The sequence below is a fragment of the Garra rufa genome, unplaced genomic scaffold, assembly GCF_049309525.1.
Source record: "Garra rufa unplaced genomic scaffold, GarRuf1.0 hap1_unplaced_002, whole genome shotgun sequence".
Taxonomy (NCBI): Eukaryota; Metazoa; Chordata; class Actinopteri; order Cypriniformes; family Cyprinidae; genus Garra; species Garra rufa.
In genome coordinates, this window is record NW_027394277.1 from 6,420,720 (window position 1) to 6,432,856 (window position 12,137).

General features: G+C 38.2%; 11 non-coding genes across 11 annotated transcripts; all 11 read right to left on the reverse strand.

Annotated features, from left to right (window-relative positions):
* Positions 1-62: 62 nt before the first annotated feature.
* LOC141305682 (5S ribosomal RNA) lies at positions 63-181 on the reverse strand. Its single transcript, XR_012344645.1, has one exon. It is a non-coding gene; the product is annotated as a 5S ribosomal RNA (ribosomal RNA).
* Positions 182-934: 753 nt separating this feature from the next.
* LOC141307195 (5S ribosomal RNA) lies at positions 935-1,053 on the reverse strand. The gene has a single exon (XR_012346150.1). It is a non-coding gene; the product is annotated as a 5S ribosomal RNA (ribosomal RNA).
* Positions 1,054-1,806: 753 nt separating this feature from the next.
* Positions 1,807-1,925, reverse strand: LOC141307040 (5S ribosomal RNA). The gene has a single exon (XR_012345996.1). It is a non-coding gene; the product is annotated as a 5S ribosomal RNA (ribosomal RNA).
* Positions 1,926-2,009: 84 nt separating this feature from the next.
* LOC141305465 (5S ribosomal RNA) lies at positions 2,010-2,128 on the reverse strand. The gene has a single exon (XR_012344431.1). It is a non-coding gene; the product is annotated as a 5S ribosomal RNA (ribosomal RNA).
* An 84-nt stretch (positions 2,129-2,212) lies between these two features.
* Positions 2,213-2,331, reverse strand: LOC141305466 (5S ribosomal RNA). The gene has a single exon (XR_012344432.1). It is a non-coding gene; the product is annotated as a 5S ribosomal RNA (ribosomal RNA).
* An 84-nt stretch (positions 2,332-2,415) lies between these two features.
* On the reverse strand, positions 2,416-2,534 carry LOC141305683 (5S ribosomal RNA). The gene has a single exon (XR_012344646.1). It is a non-coding gene; the product is annotated as a 5S ribosomal RNA (ribosomal RNA).
* A 753-nt stretch (positions 2,535-3,287) lies between these two features.
* On the reverse strand, positions 3,288-3,406 carry LOC141307088 (5S ribosomal RNA). The gene has a single exon (XR_012346043.1). It is a non-coding gene; the product is annotated as a 5S ribosomal RNA (ribosomal RNA).
* An 84-nt stretch (positions 3,407-3,490) lies between these two features.
* Positions 3,491-3,609, reverse strand: LOC141305684 (5S ribosomal RNA). Its single transcript, XR_012344647.1, has one exon. It is a non-coding gene; the product is annotated as a 5S ribosomal RNA (ribosomal RNA).
* Positions 3,610-4,362: 753 nt separating this feature from the next.
* LOC141305685 (5S ribosomal RNA) lies at positions 4,363-4,481 on the reverse strand. The gene has a single exon (XR_012344648.1). It is a non-coding gene; the product is annotated as a 5S ribosomal RNA (ribosomal RNA).
* Positions 4,482-5,234: 753 nt separating this feature from the next.
* LOC141307213 (5S ribosomal RNA) lies at positions 5,235-5,353 on the reverse strand. The gene has a single exon (XR_012346168.1). It is a non-coding gene; the product is annotated as a 5S ribosomal RNA (ribosomal RNA).
* Positions 5,354-5,437: 84 nt separating this feature from the next.
* On the reverse strand, positions 5,438-5,556 carry LOC141307215 (5S ribosomal RNA). Its single transcript, XR_012346170.1, has one exon. It is a non-coding gene; the product is annotated as a 5S ribosomal RNA (ribosomal RNA).
* Positions 5,557-12,137: the final 6,581 nt, after the last annotated feature.

Consider the following 12,137-nt stretch of genomic DNA (forward strand, 5'->3'; position numbering starts at 1 on the left):
CCATTTAAAGATCAGCCTCCGTAAAAGCCAGCATATTATATAAATAGTGAAGAAAAGGCAAAAGCTTACAGCACCTGGTATTCCCAGGCGGTCTCCCATCCAAGTACTAAGCAGGCCCGACGCTGCTTAGCTTCCGAGATCAGACGAGATCGGGCGCTCTCAGCGCGGTATGGCCGTAAGCGAGGGCTGCTCCAAAAAGTGGGCTATTTAAAGATCAGCCTCCGTAAAAGCCAGCATATTATATAAATAGTGAAGAAAAGGCAAAAGCTTACAGCACCTGGTATTCCCAGGCGGTCTCCCATCCAAGTGTAACAATCGGCCTTATCGGCCGAGTTGCAAGACTAAAATGGGGTCAGATTTAACTGTGAGAGATGACTAGTGGTTAAAAGAATGAGACATAAAAGAAGATTGGTTTAAATAGATTTGGTTTATTTACAAGGTTCACATAAAAGACTTTAAAACAACACGATAAAACGAGGTAAACGCTGTTAAAAGAATACAGTTCATTTGTCCATACCCTAAAAACAGTCCAAGAATCCCAGTGTGTTGATAAGTCCAATGTGAGTGTCCACCGGTGTATATACAATCCACAGAAAGTGTAATCCAAAGTTTGCAGGTGGTGAATGGAAAGGTGAGCTCTAAAATTAGCAACTCCTCAATCCAACAGTTTGGTGACTGTCCTTTGTTTGTCATGCTGCTCTCTTATACAGTTGTACTTCCTGCTTCCTGTCATGTGTCTAGTCACATGGCAGGCCAACCATCCATTTTTTAAAGACACACACTCACTTAAAATGTTAAGAGTAATAAAAGGGCCTAAAAAACATGTAAAACACTTAAAACTCTATAATACATTTAAATGATTGTAATAAATAGAGCGGTAAAACACGTCTTTCTAAAAGCCAGCATATTATATAAATAGTGAAGAAAAGGCAAAAGCTTACAGCACCTGGTATTCCCAGGCGGTCTCCCATCCAAGTACTAAACAGGCCCGAAGCTGCTTAGCTTCCGAGATCAGACGAGATCGGGCGCTCTCAGCGCGGTATGGCCGTAAGCAAGGGTTGCTCCAAAAAGTGGGCCATTTAAAGATCAGCCTCCGTAAAAGCCAGCATATTATATAAATAGTGAAGAAAAGGCAAAAGCTTACAGCACCTGGTATTCCCAGGCGGTCTCCCATCCAAGTGTAACAATCGGCCTTATCGGCCGAGTTACAAGACTAAAATGGGGTCAGATTTAACTGTGAGAGATGACTAGTGGTTAAAAGAATGAGACATAAAAGAAGATTGGTTTAAATAGATTTGGTTTATTTACAAGGTTCACATAAAAGACTTTAAAACAACACGATAAAATGAGGTAAACGCTGTTAAAAGAATACAGTTTATTTGTCCATACCCTAAAAACAGTCCAAGAATCCCAGTGTGTTGATAAGTCCAATGTGAGTTTCCACCGGTGTATATACAATCCACAGAAAGTGTAATCCAAACTTTGCAGGTGGTGAATGGAAAGGTGAGCTCTAAAATTAGCAACTCCTCAATCCAACAGTTTGGTGACTGTCCTTTGTTTGTCATGCTGCTCTCTTATACAGTTGTACTTCCTGCTTCCTATCATGTGTCTAGTCACATGGCAGGCCAACCATCCATTTTTTAAAGACACACACTCACTTAAAATGTTAAGAGTAATAAAATAGCCTTAAAAACATGTAAAACACTTAAAACTCTATAATACATTTAAATGATTGTAATAAATAGAGCGGTAAAACACGTCTTTCTAAAAGCCAGCATTTTAAATAAGTAGTGAAGAAAAGGCAAAAGCTTACAGCACCTGGTATTCCCAGGCGGTCTCCCATCCAAGTACTAAGCAGGCCCGACGCTGCTTAGCTTCCGAGATCAGACGAGATCGGGCGCTCTCAGCGCAGTATGGCCGTAAGCGAGGGCTGCTCCAAAAAGTGGGCTATTTAAAGATCAGCCTCCGTAAAAGCCAGCATATTATATAAATAGTGAAGAAAAGGCAAAAGCTTACAGCACCTGGTATTCCCAGGCGGTCTCCCATCCAAGTACTAAACAGGCCCGACGCTGCTTAGCTTCCGAGATCAGACGAGATCGGGCGCTCTCAGCGCGGTATGGCCGTAAGCGAGGGTTGCTCCAAAAAGTGGGCCATTTAAAGATCAGCCTCCGTAAAAGCCAGCATATTATATAAATAGTGAAGAAAAGGCAAAAGCTTACAGCACCTGGTATTCCCAGGCGGTCTCCCATCCAAGTACTAAACAGGCCCGACGCTGCTTAGCTTCCGAGATCAGACGAGATCGGGCGCTCTCAGCGCGGTATGGCCGTAAGCGAGGGTTGCTCCAAAAAGTGGGCCATTTAAAGATCAGCCTCCGTAAAAGCCAGCATATTATATAAATAGTGAAGAAAAGGCAAAAGCTTACAGCACCTGGTATTCCCAGGCGGTCTCCCATCCAAGTACTAAGCAGGCCCGACGCTGCTTAGCTTCCGAGATCAGACGAGATCGGGCGCTCTCAGCGCGGTATGGCCGTAAGCGAGGGCTGCTCCAAAAAGTGGGCTATTTAAAGATCAGCCTCCGTAAAAGCCAGCATATTATATAAATAGTGAAGAAAAGGCAAAAGCTTACAGCACCTGGTATTCCCAGGCGGTCTCCCATCCAAGTGTAACAATCGGCCTTATCGGCCGAGTTACAAGACTAAAATGGGGTCAGATTTAACTGTGAGAGATGACTAGTGGTTAAAAGAATGAGACATAAAAGAAGATTGGTTTAAATAGATTTGGTTTATTTACAAGGTTCACATAAAAGACTTTAAAACAACACGATAAAACGAGGTAAACGCTGTTAAAAGAATACAGTTCATTTGTCCATACCCTAAAAACAGTCCAAGAATCCCAGTGTGTTGATAAGTCCAATGTGAGTGTCCACCGGTGTATATACAATCCACAGAAAGTGTAATCCAAAGTTTGCAGGTGGTGAATGGAAAGGTGAGCTCTAAAATTAGCAACTCCTCAATCCAACAGTTTGGTGACTGTCCTTTGTTTGTCATGCTGCTCTCTTATACAGTTGTACTTCCTGCTTCCTGTCATGTGTCTAGTCACATGGCAGGCCAACCATCCATTTTTTAAAGACACACACTCACTTAAAATGTTAAGAGTAATAAAAGGGCCTAAAAAACATGTAAAACACTTAAAACTCTATAATACATTTAAATGATTGTAATAAATAGAGCGGTAAAACACGTCTTTCTAAAAGCCAGCATATTATATAAATAGTGAAGAAAAGGCAAAAGCTTACAGCACCTGGTATTCCCAGGCGGTCTCCCACCCAAGTACTAAGCAGGCCCGACGCTGCTTAGCTTCCGAGATCAGACGAGATCGGGCGCTCTCAGCACGGTATGGCCGTAAGCGAGGGCTGCTCCAAAAAGTGGGCTATTTAAAGATCAGCCTCCGTAAAAGCCAGCATATTATATAAATAGTGAAGAAAAGGCAAAAGCTTACAGCACCTGGTATTCCCAGGCGGTCTCCCATCCAAGTACTAAGCAGGCCCGACGCTGCTTAGCTTCCGAGATCAGACGAGATCGGGCGCTCTCAGCGCGGTATGGCCGTAAGCGAGGGCTGCTCCAAAAAGTTGGCCATTTAAAGATCAGCCTCCGTAAAAGCCAGCATATTATATAAATAGTGAAGAAAAGGCAAAAGCTTACAGCACCTGGTATTCCCAGGCGGTCTCCCATCCAAGTGTAACAATCGGCCTTATCAGCCGAGTTACAAGACTAAAATGGGGTCAGATTTAACTGTGAGAGATGACTAGTGGTTAAAAGAATGAGACATAAAAGAAGATTGGTTTAAATAGATTTGGTTTATTTACAAGGTTCACATAAAAGACTTTAAAACAACACGATAAAACGAGGTAAACGCTGTTAAAAGAATACAGTTCATTTGTCCATACCCTAAAAACAGTCCAAGAATCCCAGTGTGTTGATAAGTCCAATGTGAGTGTCCACCGGTGTATATACAATCCACAGAAAGTGTAATCCAAAGTTTGCAGGTGGTGAATGGAAAGGTGAGCTCTAAAATTAGCAACTCCTCAATCCAACAGTTTGGTGACTGTCCTTTGTTTGTCATGCTGCTCTCTTATACAGTTGTACTTCCTGCTTTCTGTCATGTGTCTAGTCACATGGCAGGCCAACCATCCATTTTTTAAAGACACACACTCACTTAAAATGTTAAGAGTAATAAAATGGCCTAAAAAACATGTAAAACACTTAAAACTCTATAATACATTTAAATGATTGTAATAAATAGAGCGGTAAAACACGTCTTTCTAAAAGCCAGCATATTATATAAATAGTGAAGAAAAGGCAAAAGCTTACAGCACCTGGTATTCCCAGGCGGTCTCCCATCCAAGTACTAAGCAGGCCCGACGCTGCTTAGCTTCCGAGATCAGACGAGATCGGGCGCTCTCAGCGCGGTATGGCCGTAAGCGAGGGCTGCTCCAAAAAGTGGGCTATTTAAAGATCAGCCTCCGTAAAAGCCAGCATATTATATAAATAGTGAAGAAAAGGCAAAAGCTTACAGCACCTGGTATTCCCAGGCGGTCTCCCATCCAAGTGTAACAATCGGCCTTATCGGCCGAGTTACAAGACTAAAATGGGGTCAGATTTAACTGTGAGAGATGACTAGTGGTTAAAAGAATGAGACATAAAAGAAGATTGGTTTAAATAGATTTGGTTTATTTACAAGGTTCACATAAAAGACTTTAAAACAACACGATAAAATGAGGTAAACGCTGTTAAAAGAATACAGTTTATTTGTCCATACCCTAAAAACAGTCCAAGAATCCCAGTGTGTTGATAAGTCCAATGTGAGTTTCCACCGGTGTATATACAATCCACAGAAAGTGTAATCCAAAGTTTGCAGGTGGTGAATGGAAAGGTGAGCTCTAAAATTAGCAACTCCTCAATCCAACAGTTTGGTGACTGTCCTTTGTTTGTCATGCTGCTCTCTTATACAGTTGTACTTCCTGCTTCCTATCATGTGTCTAGTCACATGGCAGGCCAACCATCCATTTTTTAAAGACACACACTCACTTAAAATGTTAAGAGTAATAAAATGGCCTAAAAAACATGTAAAACACTTAAAACTCTATAATACATTTAAATGATTGTAATAAATAGAGCGGTAAAACACGTCTTTCTAAAAGCCAGCATTTTAAATAAGTAGTGAAGAAAAGGCAAAAGCTTACAGCACCTGGTATTCCCAGGCGGTCTCCCATCCAAGTACTAAGCAGGCCCGACGCTGCTTAGCTTCCAAGATCAGACGAGATCGGGCGCTCTCAGCGCGGTATGGCCGTAAGCCAGGGCTGCTCCAAAAAGTGGGCTATTTAAAGATCAGCCTCCGTAAAAGCCAGCATATTATATAAATAGTGAAGAAAAGGCAAAAGCTTACAGCACCTGGTATTCCCAGGCGGTCTCCCATCCAAGTACTAAACAGGCCCGACGCTGCTTAGCTTCCGAGATCAGACGAGATCGGGCGCTCTCAGCGCGGTATGGCGGTAAGCGAGGGTTGCTCCAAAAAGTGGGCCATTTAAAGATCAGCCTCCGTAAAAGCCAGCATATTATATAAATAGTGAAGAAAAGGCAAAAGCTTACAGCACCTGGTATTCCCAGGCGGTCTCCCATCCAAGTGTAACAATCGGCCTTATCGGCCGAGTTACAAGACTAAAATGGGGTCAGATTTAACTGTGAGAGATGACTAGTGGTTAAAAGAATGAGACATAAAAGAAGATTGGTTTAAATAGATTTGGTTTATTTACAAGGTTCACATAAAAGACTTTAAAACAACACGATAAAATGAGGTAAACGCTGTTAAAAGAATACAGTTCATTTGTCCATACAGATCTGGCCATTAAAAATGCGTCTTTTTTCACGCGGCAGCCTGCAATTCAGCACGCGTCGCCACGCGGCGGCCTGCAGGGGCTTTTTTAGGTTTTTTTAAAACGTTGTTGCGCTTCATATAATATCCACCAGGTGGCGCAAGGAACAACATTCTGTGGCCAAGCCCTGCACAAAGAGGGCTATTTGGACAGTATTTATGTCTGTTGTTTCAATATCTGGCGCCATAATCGGTAATTCATTCTGTATGTAACGGCAAAGTATTTATAATTTCGTTTCCTTTTTATTAAGTTAATTTAGAAAAAAAAATTGGAGCATTTTTGTTCGTTAAACGTAAGCTTTTTGTTTCTTAAAGACCAAGCGGCAGACAGTGAGTTGACCTACTCTTTCAATTTGCCTTCTCAAATCACGAATTGGCTAAACTAAAATCCATAGATGTAAAATAAAAGAAATAAATAATAATAGATATAAATATGCGCTATTAGGTGCATATCCAATCGTTTGTGCGGAGAGAGCAAAACACATTTTTAGGACATGAAGGCTCAAGCTCGATCAGTTACATTTTTTTTTCAGTGGAAAATATTTAACCGTTATTTTTTTGTCAGACATGATAAATAAATATGTAGAAAGACTTAAATTACTACTTAACGAAAAAAACAAATAGAAAACAAAAACTGTTTTTATTATGTAGCTAGTCCATAGAGATGCATTTCTCTCTAAAGGCGCGCGTCCAACGAGGATATGAGGACTGTTAACTGCATCATCACTGACTCAGAAAACAGTAGTTTCTAAATAAATAATTAAAATATCTCCTTACTATTAGACAGTCATGGTATTTACTTTTGCCAGTGTTTTGTGGTAAGCTTTAAACAAGGAACCCTTCCAAGCTGTGCTGAACGTGCGCTCAATGCTGCTAACAGGACCGTCATGGTAGCCTGGTCTCGTGGTTCCTCCAGCGCTGCAATTTTTTTTTAAATCACCACTGAATGTCTAAAATATAATTTTAGCCCGCATTTGATCTTTGACGGACTAAAATGCAGGGCTGTAATACGTCTTAAAAGTGGAACATGGAAATATAATGGATGTACTGCGAAAAAAGTTTTATACTCGACATTGTTTCCAAATGGTTAAATGTGAGATTCTGGAAATGAGAATTAAATTTAGCGTGTCGGGTCGGGAAGAAAATTATTCTAAGTGGGTATATATAGGCTATATATTCTAAGGGTATATATATAGTTAGTATCATAGGCGGAGCGTGTGTAAGGCTGGGGAAGGCTTGACCTGGGGCCAAAAAATGCCACTAAATTGGACATATTCCCCTGCCCAAACAAAATCAATATATTACGTCTGTTGACAATAAAATGAAAATGAATAGAAAATGTAAATTGCGGCATTACATTAAGATCAGATAATCTGCACCGTAATTCTTTTTAGGCGTTTTTACAGTGTTATAACGAACCACACACGATTCTGTTGGGTTAGGAATGCAATGTCTATCAGAAGCGTTCAAATGAGTCTTGTCAGTTTTGTTGAGTGCGCGCAACTCTTGATTTTTAAAAAAATCATAAACAACAAAGCTCAGACGCACCTAAAATGTAGCTATAAGTAAGAGATTCGTTACACAGGGAATACAACGAAATCATGGTTTACATTTAAGATACAAGTTCATTTAAGATATAAGATAACATGTATATTGAAAAGTTCTTTAAAAGCATCTGGATGCAAAAATAGTATTTTTTAAAGGTGTTTTTAAAGCATTTGCTTTATGGATTAAAATACTAATAGGCTAATAAATAATTTGCATATCGGACAAAATTGCGTTGCAGCAAATCCTCTAAATTTTAAGATATATAGAACAGAGAAACATAAAATCTGAAAATATAAGCAGCTACAATTATTAAAGTTTTACATATACTCTATGCCAGTATAATTTGTAATTATAATTATTTTATAGTATATTCTATAACATTATAATTTTAATAGAATTATAAAATAAATATAATCAGCCCTGTTTTAGGCTTTTCCTTACTTTTATATTTTAGACATTCATCAATAATGGAGATAAATAGAAAAATTTCTCGCCATTTCTAAATTGGACGTGCCTTTATATAGAAATATCTTTAAATCTTTAGGCCTACAGATTACATAATGAACGTTTCTATTTTCGATTTGAATTATTTCGTTTTAAAGTGGTAATTTAAAGCTTTTGTTCATTGTGAAGCGATGTTCAAGAACAGACGGCAGAAAGCGCATCTTCTGTTTTCCTTTATTTTATAAACGCATGAGTTGTTTATAGGCTATTGTGAGTGCACTAAAATAAAAATGGACCCGTTACAGGTCAGAATGATGTATTACTCCTATACCTTTATAAGCAAAAATGAAGAAATTATTTATTTATTTTCACACAAAAAAAGTGATTGCACTGGTGCCTCCATTTTTTTCACAACCTTTCAAACATCTAACCTCACAATTGTTAATGAGGGTCGTTCGTGTCACTTTTAAACTTGCCATTTCACCTTTCACCTTCCCCCCAACCTATGAATAAAGGTGAGAAGAGCTGGCTTGGCTCCGGGGGGGGGGTGAAGTGCTAGGGGTGTCTCATTTCTCGTTAGGTTGGAAGGGTAGGGGGAAGGGGAAGGGCCAGATAGGCCTCCAAACAAAGAATTTTCGGGACCTCATTTCAAACGAAGGGCTAAGAGAAATTTCCATTTTCCAACATGCCTGCTCACTCGAGCAAGCAGACTTATAAATATAGGTAATTTTTGCCATTAATAAGGATATTTATGACAATTTTTCATTATATGTATATTACCTTTAATCTTGTGTTTGTGTTTATGGTGTTGTTCTGTAAATAAACGTTTGCAAAAAATCGCTAAAGTTTGCTAGCAGATAGCACTGTTTGCACTGATTGATATTACAAAATATATTTTTATGTCATATACACTTGACTGCAAGTTAGAAACATGGAAGGCCATGTGGCGAGGGAATTTCCCACACCCCAGTCATTTAAATCAGTACATAATAATGAAAAAAAAAAAAATACCTTACAATTAAAAAGAAGCAGATTTTTACCATCTGAAATTTCTTAAACCAGTGAACCCCTGTAAACATTTCAGTCCAAGGATCCAGTAAACCAATGCGCTCAAATTGAAAGTTCAAAAGGAAATTCAATGGAGTAGAATTTAACAGTTTCTCAGAGTTAGATTTTAACACTTTCTGGAGTTAAAATATTAATCATTTGGAGAGTAATTTTAACTCTAAAATTTAGTTAATTATAATTTAAACTCTTTAACCAGTGTTAAAAACACTTCTTAGGGTAAACACAATATGTTTTATGTGGAAATGACTACACTGAAAGCCATACTCTCAACTAGCTGCTTTTATTTCAGGAAATACATAGATTGGATTTTGAAATTCCATGCATGTAAACACTTTGAAATTAACTGCTGTCATAAAATACTGTAAAATCTAACAGCAAAACATTTACATTTAATACATGTCTGCAGTGCCAACAAGAAATGTTTAGTAAAATTGTATACAGCATAGTCAAAAACACATCATTGCATTATATAAAATCAAACCTGAATAATTATAAAATAGTGCAGTAGTATTGTGTAACCAGAGGTAGATATACATCAGATGAAGTAACAAGAAACAACTCCACAGTGATACCAGGATACATTCCATGAATTAGTTTGAGGCGCCTGAATAAAAACAAAACTGAAAGCTGAAGGATGGAGCACAGAGGACAGAACTTAACATTTTGCTTAAATAAGAATACTGCTTGTTCAACTGCCTTGCTCTCAGTTCTTTGACTTCAGTTCTACCTATATCATTATTATATACATTTGTCTTTAAAAAAAAATATGTACAGGCTGGACAGAGCATCATGATACTTTACTTTACTTGAACAGCTCTTCAACAATACCCAAGGTTTCACATGACTGACAAGGCGAAACTTCTCAGTCCAAGACGATGTAAAAGGTGGAAACCTGTGCTTTTGATGTCCCTGAGGAAAGATGATATGGCTGAGGGTTTTCTTTAGTGGCCAGATGATGGTCATCAATACTTTGGCATGACCGAAACACAAGATAAACATCCCTTTATAAACAATAGGCATTAAAGGAAGAGTCCACTTCCAGAACAAAAAAATACAGATAATTTACTCACCCGCTTGTCATCCAAGAGGTTCATGTCTTTCTTTTCTTTCTTCAGTCACAAAGAAATTGTTTTTTTTTTTTAAGAAAAGATAATCGTTCAGACAAATGTAAAAATATATATTTTTTTCAATAACATTTTGAAGTATTATTTAATACTTACCAGTCCTTTGACATCCAAAAAGCAAGAAAACATGTAGTACATCAGCTGAGCCCTGGTCATCTTTTTTCAGTGTTGTTTTATCTCAAAAACTTCTGCTGGACTACACAATAACATCAACAACATGTTATTTACAAAATAAATCATAAAATTACAGTCACTTACTCTTTATTAACTGATTACTAAACACATAACTCACCTGAATTGAGAAAATCTGAGAAACAAATTTCGTCCAGTTTTACTACTACTTCCCTCCATCCAGCACTTCTGTCAACATCCTGACAATGAAGAGAAAACATGTAATTTAAAACAACCTGTTAGTGTGATTGAAAATGCAAAATGTTTAATATGAAAGCCACGAACTCTCATAGGTCACGAGTCACTACTAAAACATTTGTAACGTTAGCCGTTACGACTCAAAACATTGCAGGCATTACTTTACACGTTCATGGCTAAACTATGATCGTTTTTAGCCAGGGTAAAGTTAGACTTAGACACTTCAGTTTACTGACATTGCTAGATATTACCTCGTCTCGTCGGCATGACATTATGGAAGCTTAACAGAATGTTTCTTGAGCGAGTCGCAACTTAAATTTGACAGCAAAACACTCGTTTACAAAAAAATAAGGTGAACAGAAAGACGTAAGCTAATATTAGCTTGTTCACATCGAAAAAAAGTCCGCTCAAAACAGCCATGTTTTGCATCGGAGATTCATTCAACACAAAGTTCGCCGCGGTTATTGGCGTCAGTACACTAACGTAACAGCTATAATCAGCTGTCTGTCAGAAGATAAAGAACATTTTGGAGTTAGTTTTTTACCTACCTCATGACGAAGTAGACAACTTCATCAGTCGATCGTGTGGCAGAACCAGGCTCGTGTCATGGCGCGCTCCTGATGTAACGTTATTGTTAAAACGTGCCCCTGAACACCAATGAATGAACTCCGAAATACAACACAGCCAGGGAGTATCCCGTAACACAAACTGTTGTGAAAGTTAAAGAATAAACTCCAAAAATTTAACTCTTTCACACTTTTTTGCCTAACTCCTGATTTTCGAACTCCAGCAATTTGCTGTACACAAATGAAGCATTTACCCACTTCTCAAGGCACCACTACACCACAGATTTGCAATTTGCCGTGCATGTGATAACGCATTGTTTGTTTTGCTTACGGCCATATGTGTACATGTGAATGAACGGTGCGTACACCGTACATTTGTACTTTTTGCAACGCTACAACATTTTTTTCAACATCTTGAAATGTGTGATAAACATCGGCGCATGTCCTCTGATGTAACATTAAGAACTAGCGACAACGTATGATGACGTATAACAGTGTTGTAGTGGTTTCCCATTCCTTAGCTAAGCTAAGCTACAGCAGCAACACGGCAAAAGTAGTTTACTACATCTAAGCTATTTTTCAAAATGTAATTTTTCTACATGGTATGAACCATCATCTTACCAAATCAATGCTTTCTCAGTGGTCAATAAAATTGTCAGTCATACAGGCATAAAAGTTCAGTTTAACGTTACTTGTTTATTCAACAACGCTTCCAAACCAATTTGGCAACAAAAATCAGCATCATTTACAGGGCTGGATTTATCTCATATTGTGACATAGGCAAACAAAATTTTGGAGGGTTGAATTCTTTCTTTTAAAAAATGTTTTGAAAAAAAAAAGGCACTTGTTTCTGAATATTAAACGAATAAAACAGGGGAAACACAACAATACTGAATAACTGAATAAACTAGCCATACAAAGATTGATTTCAAAGATTTCATGAGAGCCTGATTTTTTTAATTCTCAAAATTTATAGAACAGAACATGGAAGTTTGAAGTATCAAGAATATTATATCCGCTCCTCGAGTACAATACCTTTTTGGACGCCTTGAGAGAGAAATTTATCTTTACGGATTACATAAACGAGT